This window comes from Sceloporus undulatus, chromosome 4 (genome assembly GCF_019175285.1).
Source record: "Sceloporus undulatus isolate JIND9_A2432 ecotype Alabama chromosome 4, SceUnd_v1.1, whole genome shotgun sequence".
Lineage (NCBI taxonomy): Eukaryota > Metazoa > Chordata > Lepidosauria > Squamata > Phrynosomatidae > Sceloporus > Sceloporus undulatus.
Genome location: NC_056525.1, coordinates 185811441 through 185831735, shown reverse-complemented (window position 1 = coordinate 185831735; position 20295 = coordinate 185811441). Strand labels below are relative to the sequence as shown.

Sequence of the window (20295 nt, the reverse complement as noted above, 5' to 3'; positions counted from 1 at the left end):
ATGGTCCAGGAAGGGAGAGGAAAATAGCGGATGTGAACAACTGGCTTCGCAGATGGTGCCGCCGAGAAGGATTTGGATTCTTCGATCATGGGCTGCGGTTCCACGAGGAGGGACTTCTTGCAACAGACGGGTTGCATCTCACGCCAGTTGGAAGAAATGTTTTTGCCAACAGTCTCAAGAACTTGATCAGGAGGGCTTTAAACTGAGTTCTGAGGGGAAGGGAGGCAATATTAAGGAAGGCGAAAGGGATGGCGAAAATAGTCAAACTGACATAGAGGAAACAAGAAAAACAGTGCAAGGACCCAACAGTGGGAGGCAAAAAAACTTGCACAGGCAGCAAGTAAAAGGGAACTATGGTCTGCGATGTCTCTACACTAATGCACAGAGCATGGGAAATAAGCAAGATGAACTCGAACTCCTAGTACAACAAAGCAAATATGATATAATAGGCATCACTGAAACCTGGTGGGATGAGTCTCATGATTGGAATGTGGAAATAGAGGGGTATAACCTTTTTAAGAGAAATAGGCCAAACAAGAAAGGAGGAGGAATAGCACTATATGTCAGAGATATTTACACCAGTGAAGAGATCCAGGACATCAATCATGGAAGCCAGGTGGAGAGCATCTGGGTAAAAATTAAAGGGGAGGGAAACAACAAGGATGTTACGGTGGGAGTCTACTACAGACCCCCAAGTCAGACTGAGGAATTGGATGATATCTTTCTAGAACAGATGACCACACAGTCAGAAAGGAGAGATGTAGTAGTGATGGGCGACTTCAACTATCCTGATATTTGTTGGAAGTCAAACTCAGCAAAATCCTCAACGCCTAGCAAATTCCTCACTTGCCTGGAAGACAATTTCATGGTCCAAAAGGTGGAAGAGGCAACAAGGGGGTCAGCTATTTTAGATCTGATCCTAACCAACAAGGATGACTTGGTTAATGGGGTGCAAGTGGTGGGATCGTTAGGTGGAAGTGACCATGTTCTCCTGGAGTTTGTAATACAGTGGAAAGGAGAAGCCAGGCATAGTCAGACATGCATCCTAGACTTTAGGAGAGCGGATTTCAGTAAACTTAGAGAAGTATTGAGGGCAATTCCATGGTCAGAAATACTAAAAGATAAAGGAGTTCAGGACGGATGGGACTTTCTCAAAAGGGAGATACTGAAGGCACAATTTCAAACAGTTCCAGTGAGAAAGAAAAACGGGAGGTGTCTCAAGAAACCAGGATGGATGACTAAGGAACTTTCAACTGAGCTGTGTTTGAAACAGAACATGTATAAGAAATGGAAAAAGGGGGAAATCACAAAAAAGGAATTCAAAGAAATAGCAGGCATGTGCAGGGGTAAAGTCAGAAAAGCTAAAGCGCAGAATGAACTCAGGCTTGCTAGAGAGGTTAAGAACAATAAAAAGGGCTTTTTTGGATATGTCCGCAGCAAAAGGAAGAAGAAGGAAACGGTAGGGCCACTGTGTGGAGAAGATGGCAAAATGCTAACAGAAGACAGAGAAAAGGCAGAATTACTAAACACCTTCTTTGCCTCAATCTTCTCAGAAAAGGCAAAGGGTGCTCAACCTGAGGATAATGGAGCAGAGGACAGAATAGAGGAATTTCAGCTCAGAATAAGTAAAGAGATAGTAGAGGAATATCTTATTAATCTAAATGAATTTAAGTCTCCAGGACCAGATGAACTCCATCCAAGGGTATTAAAAGAACTGGCAAATGTAATATCGGAGCCATTGGCAATAATCTTTGAAAACTCCTGGAAAACAGGAGAGATCCCAGCAGACTGGAGGAGGGCAAACGTTGTCCCCATCTTCAAAAAGGGGAAAAAAGAGGATCCCAACAATTATCGTCCAGTTAGTCTGACATCAGTACTAGGAAAGATTCTGGAGCAGATCATTAAACAGAGAGTCTGTGAACATCTAGAAGGCAATGCCATAATCACAAAAAGTCAACATGGGTTTCAGAGAAACAAGTCATGCCAGACAAACCTAATCTCTTTCTTTGATAAAATTACCAGCTTGGTAGATGAAGGGAATGCTGTGGATATAGTATATCTTGATTTCAGTAAGGCCTTTGACAAAGTTCCCCATGACATTCTTGCAAACAAGCTTGTAAAATGTGGGCTAGACAAAGGAACTGTTAAATGGATCTGTAATTGGTTGACCGGCCGAACCCAAAGGGTGCTCAACAATGGCTCCTTTTCATCCTGGAGAAAAGTGACCAGTGGGGTCCCACAGGGCTCTGTCCTGGGCCCAGTGCTATTCAACATCTTTATCAATGACCTGGATGACAGAATTGGGAGCATACTTATCAAATTTGCAGATGACACCAAATTAGGGGGAATAGCTAATACCCCAGAGGACAGGATCAAGATTCAAAATGACCTGAATAGACTAGAAAGCTGGGCCAAAGCTAACAAAATGAAATTCAACACGGAGAAATGTAAGGTATTGCACTTAGGGCGGAAAAATAAAATGCACAGATATAGGATGGGTGACACCTGGCTGAATGAAACTACGTGTGAAAGGGATCTAGGAGTCCAAGTAGACCACAAGTTGAACATGAGTGAACAGTGTGATGCGGCAGCTAAAAAGGCCAATGCTATTTTAGGCTGCATCAATAGAAGTATAGTGTCTAGATCAAGAGAAGTAATAGTGCCACTGTATTCTGCTTTGGTCAGGCCCCACCTAGAATATTGTGTCCAGTTCTGGGCGCCACAATTCAGAAAGGACATTGAGAAACTGGAGCGTGTCCAAAGGAGGGCGACAAAAATGGTGAAAGGTCTGGAAACCATGCCCTATGAGGAACGACTTAGGGAGCTGGGGATGTTTAGCCTGGAGAAAAGAAGGTTAAGAGGTGATATGATTGCCCTGTTTAAATATTTGAAGGGATGTCATATTGAAGAGGGAGCAAGCTTGTTTTCTGCTGCTCCAGAGAACAGGACCTGGAACAATGGATGCAAGCTGCAGGAAAAGAGATTCCACCTGAACATTAGGAGGAACTTCCTGACAGTTAGGGCTGTTCGACAATGGAATGCACTCCCTCGGAGGGTGATAGAGTCTCCTTCCTTGGAGGTCTTTAAACAGAGGCTGGATGGGCATCTGTCAGGGATGCTTTGATTTGGATTTCCTGCATGGCAGGGGGTTGGACTGGATGGCCCGAGTGGTCTCTTCCAACTCTATGATTCTATGATTCTATGATTCTATGAAGGAACTGGCAAAACCACCTCTGAGTATTCCTTGCCTAAGAAAACCCTATCACATTCAAAGGTCACTATACGTTGACAAACATTATGGGGCTTTCTTGTCATGATTGTTCAGAGGTTTGCCATTGCCTTACCCTGAGGCTCAGAGCATGTGACGTACCCAAGGTCATCTAGTAGGTTTCATGGCTGAGCTGGGAATCAAACCCTGGTCTGCAGAGTTGTAGTCCAGCACTCAAACCACTATACCACACTGACTCACATACACATACTGTACATAAACCTAGGATGGTCTGTTATAAATGCGAAAACTGGTAATCATAATAGCACTGGTAATATTAATAATAGGAATCCTATGTGACCTCTTACATTACATAACTTTATTTATCCCTAGCTATGTAGCAGAGGAACTAAAAAAAACCTTTACTAAATTATGAAGATGCATAATGGGACACTGGCAAAAGTGCTTGATACACATCAGGACCAATACAAATTGCTGCATAATGGGCACCAGTGCACAATGTACATCAGTGTGTGATGCACACTGGTACATGTAGTGCATTAGTGTGTATTGTACTCTGATGTGCAATGTACACCAATGCACATCGGGCACTAATGAACATTGCACACCAGTGTGCATTGGACACTTTGCTGACTCTGTTATATAGTAATGTAACAGTAGCCCTTTATTGGATATGGATCATATATAATGCACAATTCTTATTCTCAGAAATGTAACTGTACTTATAGAGATGTAAGGCCACTACGGGATTCTATATCATGATGATGACAACAACGACGGCGATGATGATGATGAAATATCTTCTAGACTGATGGTTTCCAAACTTTGGTCTTTCACACATTTTGGACTTTAGCTCTCAGAATTCCTGGCTATTGCCCAAGTTAGCTGGGACTTCTGAGAGCTGGTACAAAACTCCTGGAGGACCAGAGTGTGGGGACCACTGTATCCAGATCCTGACATATTTGTTAATGGTAATCTCCACTGTCTCGTTGTTACAATACAAAATGTAAAGGCTCATAGTACAGTATAACTTTACTTCTGTTGAAATGAACTGGGTTTCATAATTGCCTTCAGTAAAAAAGAAAATGCATTGTATCAATGCTTTGTATTTTGAAGTGCCTGCCCTTAGTATTTCCATAAACAGATTCAAAAACTTTATATTACAAAAGCAGTTTTAGATGTCTCAATACAATTTTGTCCTACTTAAAAATCTGTAGCTATAAATTTGGGAAGGGGGAAATAAATGGAGTATAATTTTAAAGACAGAAACTAATATTTATAATTTTAAGTCTTTTTTTTTTATTGGTTTCATACCTAGAGCAGAAGTCTATCGTCTCATTTGACTTTTAGAATATAAGGCATTGTGGCACCTACTTCCCTCCCATTCTAATTCATTTACCATGCCATTTGCAACTTCCCTCTGATGAAAGTCTCCACTAATCGCATGGAGAGGAATTAGAATAAAAATGTCAAGATGTAATTTCAATAATGATCAAAAAGTTAATATTAATGCAGAATCTTGAAAACACCATTTGGATTTTGAAAAACTGTCGGAAGAAAAAGGAGAGGCAAGGTTCCTTTCATCTATAATGAGCTTGAGAGGAAGAGTTTCAAGACACAGAGAGATGGTTCAAGTTCAAAGAAATTAAACCCTGAACCTTTGTAGGACTGGGGGTTAATGGGAGTGAGTATGAAAGTGCTTTTAAAATTCAAAATTATGCTAAAGCAAAATATATTATCTTGACTTTTTCCAGTAGTATCTTATTTCTATTGTACTTCCGAGTTTGAAGAATCATTAAGAAATGCCACACAGGAAATGAAATATTTTTATTGGAAAACAGATATACTGGGAGAGCTAAATTGTAGATTTGGAATTTATGGCTATTTTGTTTTAAATTAAGACAATTCTTATTTTTATGTTGAGGCATTTGAATTTCTCCAAGTAACCTTCATGTAGTATTATCAGTACATGTCATGTTCCTCTTTTCTACTACCATTTTGGGTACAGGAAGGGGCATTCAAATGGATCTAGTGAAGTTTGAGTTTCTGTCATAGCAACTAGGAAGAAGCAAAGTTATTGCTGGTTATTTCTCATTCTCTGAAAAGGTCCCCTGTGAAAACTCAGCAGCAGCAACAGCAACAATAAAGGATTTTCTTCTTGTGTCACTGGATGGAAAGAAAAAGCAGTAACAGAGTTAGAAACAGAAAGAAGTTGACAACATATAAATTCTGTAAATACACAAGATGAGTAAATGGGACCTGAGTTGCAGCAGGTTACTTTTCAGATTACAACTCCCAGGCTGTCCTGGAAGCATCTAGTATGATGATTCTGGGAGTTGTAGTATCTCCCAAAGGTAACTTCCAAGTGCTGTACAATTGATGGACAGTATTATCTAATCTTTAAGCCTCACTCAAAGTCAAAATTTGTATTTTTTTTTCTTAAGGCAATGTCTGTAGAAGTCTAAATTGGCTACAGCTGGAGGTCAGAGGCCAGAGCCACAGACAGATGTTCAAGGCCAACTGAACAAGACTAAATGTAAATATGATATGTCTTCAGTCTGAACAGGGATTGATTTCTATGTTGCATAGAAACTTGTACAGAAGGAGGCTGGACTTAGTAGTCACATCGTGGGAATATTGTACATAAGAAAAAAATGCTGTTCTGGTGAATTGTGGGAGTCTGGGAGTTTTGGAGTCTGAGAGTTGGTGATAGTGTAGTGTGAGAGTAAGAGTTTTTGTATAGTAGTAACTAGTTCGTGTTATTTAGAAACAAAGTAATAAAGCCCTCTAAGGAGTGAACCTGCTGGAGTGTGATTCTTTAATTAAGCAGCTTTTTCACTAGACATTGTTCCAACAAGCTAAATGCCTGTTTGGAGTTTTGCTCTGATCCTGAGTTGGAGAGAAGCTGGCATCTTCATCCAGTTGGCACCATACCGGGACCACAGGCAAGGTTCATCCCCCAAAATATCAACAATGAGAAACTATCAAACAAAGGAAGGTTGTGGGTTAGGGAACATGAAAGTTCATTTGTAGTGCCAATCAAATTTCTGAATAGTTTTTTTTTTTGGGGGGGGTGGTGGTTTAGGCCATGTGGTCATGTGATAGTAGAGTTTATTCCTGACATTTCACCAGCACCTGTGGTTGGTATCTTCAGATAATCTTCAGAAAATTCTCTGAAGATGCCAGCCACAGATGCTGGTGAAACATCAGGAATAAACTCTTCTAGAACATGGCCACACAGTCTGAAAAACCCTCAAAAATCTAGCCGCCCAAACCCCACAAATTTCTAAATATTTATTATTATCTTTGCTGCCTAAGGAGGGCTTTAAACTGATTTATGTAGGCGAGGGAGACAGTATTTTGGAAGGCAGGAGTTCATCAAGGGCTAGAGATAATCATTAAATTGTTATGGAGAGATCAAGGACTCAACAGTAGGAGGGGGGAAACTTTACATGGGCAGATGGGGGAATGTCCCATGATTTTAGATGGCTCTACATTAATGCACAGAGCATGGGAAATAAACAAGATGAACTTGAACTCCTAGCACAGCAAAGCAAACATGATATAATAGGCATACATTTCCTGAATGGAATGTAATAATAGACAAATATAACTTTTTAAACAGAAATAGGCCAAACAGGTAAGGAGGAGATGTAGCATTATGCGTCAAGGATGTTTACATCTGTGAAGAGATCCATGACTTTAATTTTGGAAGCCCGGTGGAGAGCATCTTGATGAAAATTAAAGTGGAGGTAAAAAACAAGGATATTATTGTGGGAGTCTACTACAGACCCCCAATCAGACTGAGGAATTAAATGATTACTTTTTAGAAAAGATGATTACACACTCAAAAAGGAGATATGTGGTAGTGATGGATGGTTTCCAGTATCCTAATATTTGCTGGAAGTCAAACATTTAAGGTCGAGCAAACTCCTCACTTGCCTGGAAGACAATTTCATTGTCTCATCCTTAGATGAGAATGATCATGTTCTCCCAAAGTTTGTTTGCTATACAGTGGAAGGGGGAAGCCAAGCATAGTCAGACACACATTCTAGACTTTGGGAAAGCTGATTGCAGTAAACGTAGTGAAATACCAGGTGTGATCCCATAGTAAAAAAGAAGGGAGTTCAGGATGGATGAGAGTTTTTCAAAAGGGAAATAATGAAGGCAGTAGGGAATCTACAGTTATCTATGTTTCAGCTAGTGTACCCCAAAACAGCTCCCACTATAAGCAAAGGTGGGTGCTGGGCCCTATGGTAAATTCTGTCTGTCTGTCTTTATTTATTTATTTATTTATTTACTTATTTATTTTAAATCAAATAAACTTAGATAATTTATTTTAATCCCAATAAACTTGGTTATCTTGGAGACTCTATCTCCTTTAAGCCAAAGTTGATTAATCCCCACTTCACTGATATGGCAGCATTCAAACGCAAAGGAAAATTTGGACTTTGTTCAAACACAGTTCCACCCAGATAGCAAAAACCTGTCTGTGCTTTTGGATAGATCATAGCCTCTGAAAGCTTCACACTTAAGGTTCCATAGCCTCAAGACTGCAGGCCTTACTATTCCATCTCATCTGAAATACACCAGCAATACTATGAAATAAGACCTATGAAGACAGAGATAATTGGGTGAAAGTCTGTCCCACATAAATTGGGATGCTAACAGGCCAGTTCTCTAAACCCTTATACATGTAAGTAACATCTCTGCTCCTCCAATTTCATGGTCATTATTGTCAGAAGAGAAGGAGAGGAAGGGGAAGACAGAGAGAAACAAAATAAGAAATGTAGCATCACCTCAACTCTGTTCCCCAAAGCAACTGCAAATCATTATTTCCTTTGACAAGGGAATACTTGACCAGATAATTAATTGTGATGTTATTTGACAGATAAAATAAATAGATGAGTCCCACCAAATACCGTTGCTTACAACCGTTCTCTGATGTTTCTGGTATTTTCCATTTTACTTCTCAGTGTCCAAGTAGACTTTTCATTGTGTGTGTTGATTCCATGCTTTGCCAGGTTCTGTTCTTGATATCTAGAACTGGAAAAGATTCTTGTCTCAAATTTAGAACAGTTACTGCGAACCACTACAGATAATCCTGGCTTACCATAAGATGTTCTTCCTATGATCCCTAAAACTTGGACCACATACATACATTCCCTATTTCTGATTTCTTGAAAGTGGTGATAATTATACCAGTGGGCTTTTATACTGTAACATTTATTGCATTAACAAGAATGCAAAAATGGGGTATTCCTTTTTTTTCAGATTACACTTGTAAATCCATTTATTATTTTTGCACCAGCAAGCCTGCTATCTATACTCAAAGCATAAAAAATTCTGAGTAGCAAATATGTATAGCTTTTAGGACATCAAAATTAATGAGGTGATGTTGAAACTCTGAGATCCAAACATTTTAATGTTTATTCATACCTTTTATGCTATCATTAATGCAGTATAGCACAATCAGAGGGAAGCAAAGCTTCAAAGATTGAAGTCATGCAGAAAGATTAAGAAAGCTGGACTTATTCTCACTGGAAAAGAGGAAACTTCACAGAGTTCTAATTAAAGCTTTTAAGATTTCAAAAATGATGAACAACATACTGATCCAAGTAAAGTTTCACTGTTGCAAAACAACAACAACAAATAATAGCCCAATCTAAAAGTGAAGGGTTTGGAAGCTATGGGAAAAAACAAACAAATTTATTTGCAGTCCCATATGTTCTGAGAGGAAAATAAGCATGTAAACATCATTGTTACTGAAAGTGAGGTCTGGAAAAAAAAGAAAAAGAAAACAGAAGCATTTTTAGAACAGAAATGCTTCATAGTAAAGACATGGAGAAGTAAAGAAGTAAAGTGGAAGCAAGTCCATGCAGAAAACTGTAGTCTAAAGAAGATGTGGCATGTAGCCAGATTTATCCATATACATTTGAACATGGACCCATGTTGTGGATCCAAGGAACCATCCGGTGTGATATAACAAGCTGATGATGTTCAATGCAAATTAACAAAAAGCAACAGATTTCAATGAAGTCTGAAATCTAAGATGAATTAGGTCCCTTTGGAGATTATCCCAAAATTACTAAAACGTAAACTGGACCCCATCTGACATTTTACTTGTACTTTTGACTTTAGAAGACAGGAGTCTTCTACACCAGTGTTTAAGTGTAAAAGATGAGAATATGCCAAGGTGGGAGGAGAGAGAGAGGAAAGGGTTGAAACTGAGTGAGTGAGAGCTCTACTAATCTACTAATCCTGGGGTATGTTTTAGCATGAACTGTGGCTTTAATTAAATTCATTATTTCAAAGTCCTTCCATTTTCTCTCTCTCTTTTCTGATGCAGAAAGATATTGGGAAGAGAGAGAATGAGAGAAAGACTGATAGAGTTATTGGGGCAAAACAGACCGGCAATAAGAGCCAGCTTGGGGAAGGTGTGGGGGCTTGGTGACTGCATTCCACATGCTCCACCCTCAATTTGGCCTCATGTCACCCACCCAACCACATGGCAGGAAGCATGGGAACACTTCTGCAGTGTAGCGACCATATGCTGCATTCTGCAGTAACGGAGAAGAGCAGTGGCAGAGGTGAAAGGGGTGCCCTTTCCCCAGTGCAAAAAGAAGAGACTTTCTACTGCTCCTTTTTGCACCAGGAAAAGGCCAGATCAGGGCCACAGTGTGAGGTTGCTGCAGCCTCAATCCAGTGCACAAAGGGGCAGCCCTTTAAGGCCATCTGTTATTGGCCTTAATTTTCTTAAGTATAAAACCGTATGGATGAAGAAAACTGTTATGTAGTCATTGAATATCATAATCATTATTGCAAAATCTTTAGCTGGTTTTCAAGCATTATTGCTCCATAACTAGAATGCAAGAAAACCAGAAATCTGCAAAGTTTCAGAGGTAATAAAGTTTTATGGACTCAACCAAGAAGAGACAATTAATATTTTGATCCCTATGGGATATGATATCCCCACTTCTCAATGAAAGTTATTTCAATTTTCATTAGAAGAGGTTTAGTGAAATAAGGTATAGGGGATATGTCAATTTGTATCTGGGAATTGCATCCCCTGGACTGCTCTTTCACAGAAAGTGCTGCACCCATCCTTATGAAACTGTTTTGAGACCAACATTGGATTTAAGCCTGTAATGTTTTCCTATGAATTATATTTCTTCTTGTACTTTACCTTGCCTTTGATTTCTTGCATTTATGTTATATTTACTGTATATTTCTATATAGATATCATTTTCTGTTTATTTATTGTAAGTTTCCCAAATATATATTTCACATCTTCTCCTATAAATCTTGATTAATCTAAGCTGTCATATCAAATTAATGTAATCACCACACTGAATCTGCCCACCAACAGAGGAGAATCTGACTGAAGAATAATTTCAGATCTTGATGTATCAGATTGTATCAATAGAGCCCTATTGCTAGAGTCTGAGAATAGCAGATAAGGGAGCAGAGGACTGTGTGATGGAAGAGATAACTGCCTTGTATGAAACTGAGCATAATTGTTTAGCCAATAATTTGCTTTAAAGATTTATATCATATTTCATTACCCGTAGAACACCCAGATAGCATGATGGATAACACTACAGCAAACTGTGCAAAGTCTGGGAGAGAAAATATATTACCCCCCCCCTCTCCCCACCCAACAAGATATTTTTAGAATGCCGAAATCACATCTTTGATCCTTATGCTGCTGCCAAAGAACTAGATAATCTTGCCCACTGTTTGGAGGTTGTTGTTAGTTATCATTGTCTAAAAGTTGAGAATAAATGAAGTATTACAGCTAAACTGTATTTTGTTTCTCAAAATCTCAAAAAAACCCCAACACAACCCTATTCTTCCTAATACTGATGTCAAATAAACTCTGGGTATTGAAGGCATCTATGGCGGTTTACAGACCGCCCTTTTGGGGTGGCCTGTTCCCACCCCTTTCCCCGCCGGATCGGGGCCTCAGCTGCCACAGCGGCAACCTCTGAGGCCCTGATCTGCCACTTTCCAGGCCACGGGGAAACAGCAAAAGGCCGCTTCCCTGTAGCCTGGAAAGGGGTGTCCTTTCCAAGGACACCCGATAGTGGCGGGGATGAAGAGAAAGGGGCTGCTCGGCCCCTTTCTTTTGTGATGCTGGCACAGCTGTGTAAAGGCTGCACCCAGTGCCACAAACCTGGAAGGGGCTCCGTTTTGGAGCTACTTCCGGCACCGTGGAAAGGGCGCCCCAGGCACCCTCATGTGGCACCAGGACGTCACTTCCACGACACTCCATTTGGAGGCGGCGCGATCGTGATATCCCAATGGCGGCACCCATGTAGAATGGGCACTGCCATTTTATACGTACTAGGTACGTACTAGAGTTAGGGCATCCAGAAAGGATGCCCTTTCCTAACCCTAGTACATACCTAGTACATACTTTGTGCACGTCTGGAACGTGCCTATATTTGATACTATGAATCTGGAGACCAGGTTCAAATCACTGCTTGGCTAAAGAAACTCACTTGGTGACCTTAAGCAAGTCATTCTCTCTCAGCATCTGAGGAAAGCAAAGGCAGACCCTTTGACTGGGTAGGCCTGCTGGAAGAGATTGTCTTTAACATTGGTTTAAATGTTGTCATTGTTTTCATCTGTTGTATCTCTTCTGGCAGGTCATTCCACAGACTGGGGGCAGCAGCTGAAAAGGCCCTCTGGGAAACTGTTTCCTATCTAGTCCTGGCTAATTGGAGCAGACATTTCCCAGAAGACCTGAGTACACAGGGTTGTTGGTATGAGAGAAGGTGGTTCTCTAGGTATCCTGGATGCAAACCATGTTGGGCTGTAAATGCAATAGCCAGCACTTTCTACTTTGCCCAGAAACTAATTGGAAACATTCATGGCAACCTCTTCCCGAGTCATCTTTCAGAAAATCCCAGATGATGCTGTTTGCTTTGGGAATCCAGTTGCGCTTAGTCAGAAGTTACCTGACCAGCCCTCTACTTCCTTGGTCACTAAATTACCATGGTTTCATATTGTTAGCTTCCAGGTGTGTTGTATATAGGTGGTGGAGAGAAGGTTTTATACCCTGCAAGCTAATACAGGATCACAGCCAACTATTTTGGTTTTTGACTGTGGAGTTTTGTAGTAGTTGTTAAAGTTTGGTGCTGTTTCTATAGTGCATACAAAAATATTTAGAACTGACATTTGATGGATAATAATGACTCACAGTGATTTTTTTTTTAAAAAAATAATACTGAACAAAACATTTTCCACCTCAACATTGACCACAGAACATTTATACATCTTCTAGGTGTTGTAGAAGATCACAAATTATCACAGAGTTGAAGGCTTTCATGGCCAGCATCCCCGGAAACTCCACAAAAAATTATCACAGAGAGCTCATGACTTTACCATTACTCACTGTAATATAAGAATACTTCCAAGAGAATGTCTCAGGCGGGATACAAACCGCCATATAGTACATATAGGATACGTACTAGGGTTAGGAAGGGGCGGTGCTTCCGCACCCCCCTAACCCTAGTACGTATCCTATACATACAAGATAGCGGCGCCCCTTCTACATGGGCGCCGCCATCTTTACGTACTGGACGTCATAGAGGCGCCGCAAGAAGAAGCTCCGCGCGGGAGCCGCGCGGTTTGGCTGCTGCGGCTCCCACGCGGAGCAAATGGCGGCGGCGGGGGAGCGCTGCAAAGCGGCGGTGTGTACCCCGCCTCACATTCCTTGTAGATGCACATTGTGAACAAAATAATGTTCCAGCATGGTGTAATGGATTGAGTGTTGGACTATTACTCTGAAAATCAGGTTTCGATTCTCACTGGGTGACCTTGGGAGATGCACATACTCTCAGCCTCAGAAAATCCCATGGTAAGTTTGCTTTAGAGTCACCATAACTAGGAAATGAGTTGAAGGTAACAATGACATTAGCCTTCTTCCATGACAAGAGGAAAATCATTTCATTTGAAGTGTGGTACTAAAGATATCATAGACTGTTAAAAAGGGCATATGAATGGATATTAGAACAAATTAAACTGGAACTCTTGTTATATGTGAAGATGACTAAACTATCATACTTTGGACATGAGAAGATATGACTTCCAGTCTCCTTGAATCTCAGTCTGGGGAAAGGTAGGATACAAGTAAAGTTATGGGTAGTCAGGCTCATTAGAAAGAACTATCACACTTGGTAAAGTAGATGGCCGTTGGTACAGATGGAGATTGTACTACAAGTGAATTTATTTAGTCAAGAAAGACATATCACTGAATTTGCCAGATTTTTTTCCCCACATAAAAATGTTTGTTAGGTTTCCTGCATGGCAGGGGGTTGAACTGGATGGCCCTTGTGGTCTCTTCCACCTCTATGATTCTGTGATTCTATGTTGTTGTTTTTCTGCAAAAAATGTTTTTGCAAAGAATGATTATCCCCCAATTGGAGGTGATTGGAGGGTGAGTCTTTGCTGGCCTCTCAGGGAGAGAGACTAACAGTTAAATTGACATGGCACATTTGGAGAGGTGTGGGGCAGAACTTCAGCCCCTCACTCTCCCTCTTTGATGAAGCTGGCCCACCCTCGCACCTCTACATCAGTGTGGGTTTTTCTGGTTTCTTTGGACCAGGTAGGAATTTTCTCCCCTTTCCAAATGTGGTTGTTTGTTTTTGTTTTTGTTTTTGTCTACCCCACACTGTTGTTTGGGGAGTATGATAATTGGCTAAGATGTGGTCATAAATAGGTTTCCCTGATATATACTGGGGAAGATAAGATTCATGTGAACATATATGGCACCCTCTCAGGTGAAGGTTAAGTCTTTGGAACTGACTGTTTAGGTCTTGAGACTAAACAGGTAGGGGAAGAGACTTGCCTTGGCCTAAGATATAAACCCTCACTGTCTTGTGAGTTAAATGAGGGCATCTTGGTTTGGCATTCTGGATGTGGGCTGGCCAGGGAGCAACCCAGTTCTGGATTGTCCTTGGGGCTCAGGTGTTTCACCCAGAGTATGCTGGGGAGGTAGTCTAGGACTGGACCACCTGCCCCAGCACTCTGTTGGTTAATCCCAATTAGTGTAGACCCATTCAGTCAACTGTTGAATTGTGAGCCATCATGTAGGTAAATGTCATTGATTTAGTGGGTCTACTCTATTCAAAACGAGCAACATGATTTAAGCCACAATTTTAATATGAATGTGCCTTGCAAAAAACAACTAGCAGTTAGATTCAGAATAACATTAATCATGCTTTTTCTCACTCCCAGTTTTAATTATACTGGTTTAATTATGCTTCGCTGCTTTTAAATGGTTTTAACTTTCAGATAGCACTAGTATCTATAGTGATGATCTAAACATATCCTAATCATTTTTGTCTTTCTTTAAAATTAACTTGCATAACCAATTCCTCAGCATTTTTTCTGAGTTCTAAAATAGCTAGTTCCCCACAGTGCCATAAATTTAAAGCTGAAAGGAAACAGAATCATCTCTCCAGAAATCAATAATCAATTAGTGTCACTATTTAAATAGTGCAGGAGGCAATACTGCTTTCATATAACCTATGTGTAGTTCCGATTGGCCATCTGTCAAATGGGTGCTTGTGTCAAATTTCCTTAAACTAGTCCAGTTACACAAGTTTCATAAATGATGTCAAGATCAAATTTTGGCGCTTTACAGACTGCCCAAAAGGGCAGTCTGCCAGCGCCGGTGTTTGCTGCACCAGGGAAATGCAGCAGACAAACCGCACGATTCCCTGGCGCAGCCAAAATAACCCACAAAAAGTGGGTTCTTTTTGCGGCGTGGTTATGACGCCACAAGGCGCCAATGGCACACTTGCGGCATCATTTCCGTGCCATGACATGCGGACGCTAAGCATCTGCTACGTCAAAATGGCAGCACCCATGTAGAATGGGTGCCGCCATTTTGTACGTGCTTGGCATGTACTAGGGTTAGGGGTGTCTGGAAAGGATGCCACTTCCTAACCTTAGTAGGTGCCGAGCACGTACTTTTGGGCGGTGTGGAACCCGCCTTTGATTCCTGCCCAGTGGTCATTGGTTTGTCTTCCCTTTGGACAAGTACCATAGAGAAAGTTCTGTAGGCTACTTTTTCTCACCCTCCCATATTATCTTATGGTTAACTTCCACTCTGAAGCCAGAGTGGTTTAGTGGTTTGAGTATTGGACTGCAACTCTGGAGACCAGGGTTCAAATTCCCAGTCAGCCATAGAAGCCCACTGGGTGACCTTGGGCAATTTACACAATCTCAACCTCAGAAATCCCCATGATACGGTGGGTCACCATAAGGCAGAAGACACTAGAAGGCACACAACAACAGATCCCATTTGGTACCACTTCACCATTCCTGATCATAGTAATGAATTGTGGCAAAGTAGAATCATGGTGTGCAGATTGAAGAAATGCCCATAACATAACAATGAAAATGCGAGAGACATTCCAGTGGCCTTGGGGATGTTGCTGAAAGTAAAGGCTTGGTGGTAAGCCATTCTTACCAGGAATGTGAGGTCCAATCATTTTTTAAACCCCCCCCCTCGCTCTCTCTCTCTCTCACACACACACACACACACACTGTTCATATCTGGTATCTTTAGAAATGGACACTAGGAGAGGCATATAACACAGAGACAATTATAAAAGTTAGAACTTTTGGAGTAAATTTAATGGAGAGATTAAAAATTTGCAGTTCTCATAAAAGTATACAGTAGGCCCTTAGTATCCAATGAGGTTTGGTTCCAGGACCCTTCCTCTCCCATGGATACCAAACTCAATGGATGCTCAAGTCCCATTATGTACAATGGTATAGTAAAATGGCATCCTTTATATAAAATGGCAAACAGCAAGGTTTGTTTTGGGATATACCCAAAGCAAACCTTGCAAAAACAAACCTTGCTGTTTGCCACACAGACACACGCACAAGCTGTGGTTGGTTGAATCTGTGGATGTGGAATCCATGGATATAGAAAGCTGACTATATGGTTAAATTTCAAAGTGAATAGCCTAACCAAACTGCATGAACATCCTTTCCCCAGTTCAGCTTTCCCCCTCCCTTTCTATTTCTTTTTTGCTGCTGCATGTTTAAGAATGGCATTCCTAAGAAAAGTGCACAATATTTTTCCATTTCCAAGAGTCCCTATAAAACATGTACAAAACTTTTCATGGCATCAAGATCTGGATAGGATTTGAGGGCCACTAAATGGTTATATATGAAAAATTGCACACACACATGTACAGATGTTCACACATATGTAGATGAAATTCTGGACCTCTTTCATGGGGTGAGTTCAGCTCCATCTCTAGCAGTGGCAGCTCCAGCACACTGTACAGCACCACTGAGAGTACTTTAGAGCCCCCAGATAACAGCTCCTGGAAGATGCCTTGGCCTTAAGCACTCAGAAAGCTAGATATTTGAACTGACTTCCTACAACCTCCTCTTGGCAGACGTAATGTGCAACATCGTTAGATTGTGGTGGTTGGCAGTGGTGTGTGTGTGTGTGTGTGTGTGTGTGAGAGAGAGAGAGAGAGAGAGAGAGAGAGAGAGAGAGAGAGAGAGCAGCAGCAACAGCAGCAGCAGCAAGGGTTGAAATCTGGTGGTGGACACCAGAAGGATAGGGAAGGAATGAGTCGTATAAAAGACTGACAGTAAAAGGTGTGGCAAGTGGCATGAGAAGGTGCAAAAAAATCTCTAGGCACCACGTGTTCATTGTACCTGGCAGGTTATGCAGTCCTATCCTAGAGCAGATATAAGAAGTTGTGTCCTTGTGCAAATTGGCTTTCCAAAGATGTACTTAACAACAGAACAAGTATTTCCATTAGTCATGTCTTCAACATTGTCTAGTTGAATGCTGTCCATGACAGTTTCAGCAATGTCTTCCATGGAGCACGTGCAGATGCAAACTGGAGTTTCTTGTTTAGCAGCTTTTAATTGGCAGGATTTTAAATGTGACTGCAGGGAGGAGAGGAAAACACCTTTTTCCCTCTTTGGGTGCGTTAATCTTTTCCAGTTAGTTGTTGAAATACATCTTAAACATACACAACCAGGTCTAGCAAAATATGAGGGCAAAATGAGGCCTTTTTTTACATATATGGTTTGGCAGGGAGAAAAAGATCTTTGTTAAGTCCAAGATTGTCTGGACCTTTACCATCTGGTTAGAATACAGATTTAGTTGAAAAGGAGATTATTGAGCTCAGGTCAAATTTTGAAACCATCCATTAAAAAAAGTGCTAACTAAGGGAAGTGACTTTTATGTTAAAATTAGAACAGATAATCCTGCTTGAGGTTGATAAGGGCCCAAATCCTTATCAGCTGCATTGCTATTTGAGAGCTCTGTAGCTGAGAGGATTAGCTTAACAGCTTCATTTTAACAGCCTAGGCTTGCAAAGTATCCAGCAAAAAAAATAAGTGTCTTCTTTTCAAAGATTCTGGGTATATATGTGTGTGTATGGAGCACAATATTACTTTTTGGCTCACATAGTTAAAGGAAACTTAGCCAAGTGGCTGATGATATGCTGATCTGGACAAGAAAACTCTCAGTCAGCCTTCAGAGACCTTCTAAAGTTGAGAAGAGAAAGGAAGGAACCATCAGTATTTCTGTCATTCCAGACTATTTACTAATTATCTGGCAACTCCCAGCAGCTGCAACATTTTATTCACATTCTTCAGTGGATTTCTTTTAATTCTGAGGTATATCAGAACAATATGTTGCCTACTCTTCTCATTCTCCCTTTTAAAAAAAATGCATTTAAAGTGCTATAGACAGCATACAGACCGTCCAAAGAGGGCGGTCTATTCATACTTTGTTTTGCTGCGCAAGGGAACCACAGCGGACAATCTGCGTGGCTCCCTCGCACAGCAAAAAGAACCCTTAAAAAGCAGGTTCTTCTTGCGGCGCATTTGTGATGACTCAGTGCGCCAATGACGCACTTGTGGCATCACAATGATGCCAGGACCTGTGGACACTAAGCGTCCGTCACATCAAAACGGTGGTGCCCATAAGTACAGGGCACTGCCATTTTGATGCCCCTGTCACGTGCTAGGGGTGAGGCCAGTATGGGCGGTGCACCCTCGGCCAACCCCTAGCACATGACGGGGGTGCCTGAAGAGTGCCTCAAGGCTGAAACTGATGGTCCTGAAGGAGTGGTGTCGTGTGATCACTGGGCTGCAGCAACTGCACAATACACTCCCAGCCTTGCATTTTCCCAGCTCAAAAAAAAAGGCATATAGTCACTCCTTTTTGAAATGGAAGAAAGCCGTAGTGGCAGTGGCTTTTGGGCATTTCTGTGGTGTGGGGAGGCACATGTAGTTACCATGCCACTAAAATGCTGTAAAGCCAGTGCACATGCAGTCAGCCATGTGGCTTCCTGGTGGCTTGGGGGCATGCACTGTCTGAATGTCATGCCCCCATGCCACCTGGAAGCTGGCGCTTACTGCCTGTCTGTTTTGGCCTTCAGTCCATGAGCGAAATGGAACATTTACATTATAATATTATAACCTTTTTTTCAAAAAAAGAAAAGCCCAGAGATGAGACAATTGGCTGTTTAATCCATAGAATTTCCTCAAAAATTATTCCTAGAGAAGATGAATGTGTGTTTAGAAAACCCTTAGATTTCTTCAATCAAAGAAATCACTACAATCAGTCCCCAAAATGAATGGAATCAGTGAACATGGTGATAGCAATCACTAAACCCAAGGAACTATACTGTGAGAATACACATTAATTTAGACCAGTCTCAAAGAGCCCTTAGTAACATTATGGCTAATAAAATTATTGCTAACCACAGCCCAGGACAGATGGGCAGGAAGAGCCAGAATCCTAGAATGTGCTGCTGCCGCCATCATGCCGGCCTCCCATCCACATGGGGGCTGCCATCTTAATGTAAGCGATGTGCAGCATATAGATATCACAGCATGCCTCTTACATCATGAGTGCACCAATGGCGCATTTGTGATGTGTGCACAGCATCTGAAAAAGAACCCATTTTTTCCAGGTTCTCTTTGGGGCGGAGGGATGCTAATGAGTTTGGCTGCTGCAGCATCCTCAACAGGAAAACCGGCCACCATCAGCCTGGAATTTTGGGGCTGTCTGTTTCACTCCCAACTCAATTATTTCAACAGGAATTACATTCAGTCAACTAGTTTAAGCTGGAAGCCTATTAGGAGCACACATACCCAAGATTAAAGCCATTTGATCACAGTGGTATCTGTTTCTGAGTAAATATTAATATCTTAGCCCATGGGAGCTGGAATCATCAACCATATGTGATGGGGAAAAATGTTTAATTACAGTGAGGCATATATTTGGAAGAGAGAAAGTACGAACATTCCCACCAACTACAAGATTTAGAAAGAGGAAGAGTTGTGGAAGAGGAAGTAAAATCAAGTCTATATGCAAATTATTTGTTCATTTGTGGTTGGACATTTCTGGATCTCCAATATTATAGGATTGAAAAAAAAATAAAAAAATAAAAAATAACATTCTGGGGTAGCCATGTAGGCCATAGATGAAATAAAAACAAACAAACACCAAACAATGATACCTTTTTTGGATCAACCAAAATGCACAATTACATGCTGTAATCTTTCGAAGGTCCACTGGCTTCTTCATCAGGCAAGGTGTTAAAAACCATACAGGAGGGGAAAAAAATGAAAATGTTAGTCATGGGCCTGCATGTTGCTGTTTGTTGTTCTCAGTTCAGATGGTATGGAGGGGTACTATTTGCAGACTGGAACCTACTCCTTCAGGCCATGTGGTCACTGGGTTATTCTCAAAGTCCAGGAAATAGCTACTTTTTTTCTCAAAAGGCCTGAATGTTTTCTAAGCCGAATGTAGGAGTGGATCTAAACTTGTCAGAATACTCTTGGTTTCTGCTGGAGTTTTCTGGCCCTAAAGCTGAGTTTCTGGCCTGAATTCACCCCATTACCTGTGAATTTCAGAGCGATGCCAGGTGGCTGTCTACACAGCATCTCTTTGAGCTGCTTGTTACCACAGCCACTGGCATGAATCACTACGTCTGAGGTAGAAAACAAGGGGCTCACCACCAAGGCTTGGTGCCTTGTTGTGACCTAAGAGGACTTCT

At 41.2% G+C, this 20295-nt stretch overlaps 1 long non-coding RNA gene across 2 annotated transcripts; it reads right to left on the bottom strand.

Annotated features, from left to right (window-relative positions):
* Positions 1-5081: 5081 nt before the first annotated feature.
* Positions 5082-19812, bottom strand: LOC121927922. 2 transcript variants are annotated; one of them, XR_006103394.1, is made up of 3 exons: positions 19756-19812; positions 8152-8275; positions 5082-5395 (listed from the first exon to the last, which is right to left on the bottom strand). It is a non-coding gene; the product is annotated as an uncharacterized LOC121927922 (long non-coding RNA). The 2 variants fall into 2 exon arrangements; XR_006103393.1 differs by having other exon boundaries at positions 8162-8275.
* Between the last annotated feature and the right edge of the window lie 483 nt (positions 19813-20295).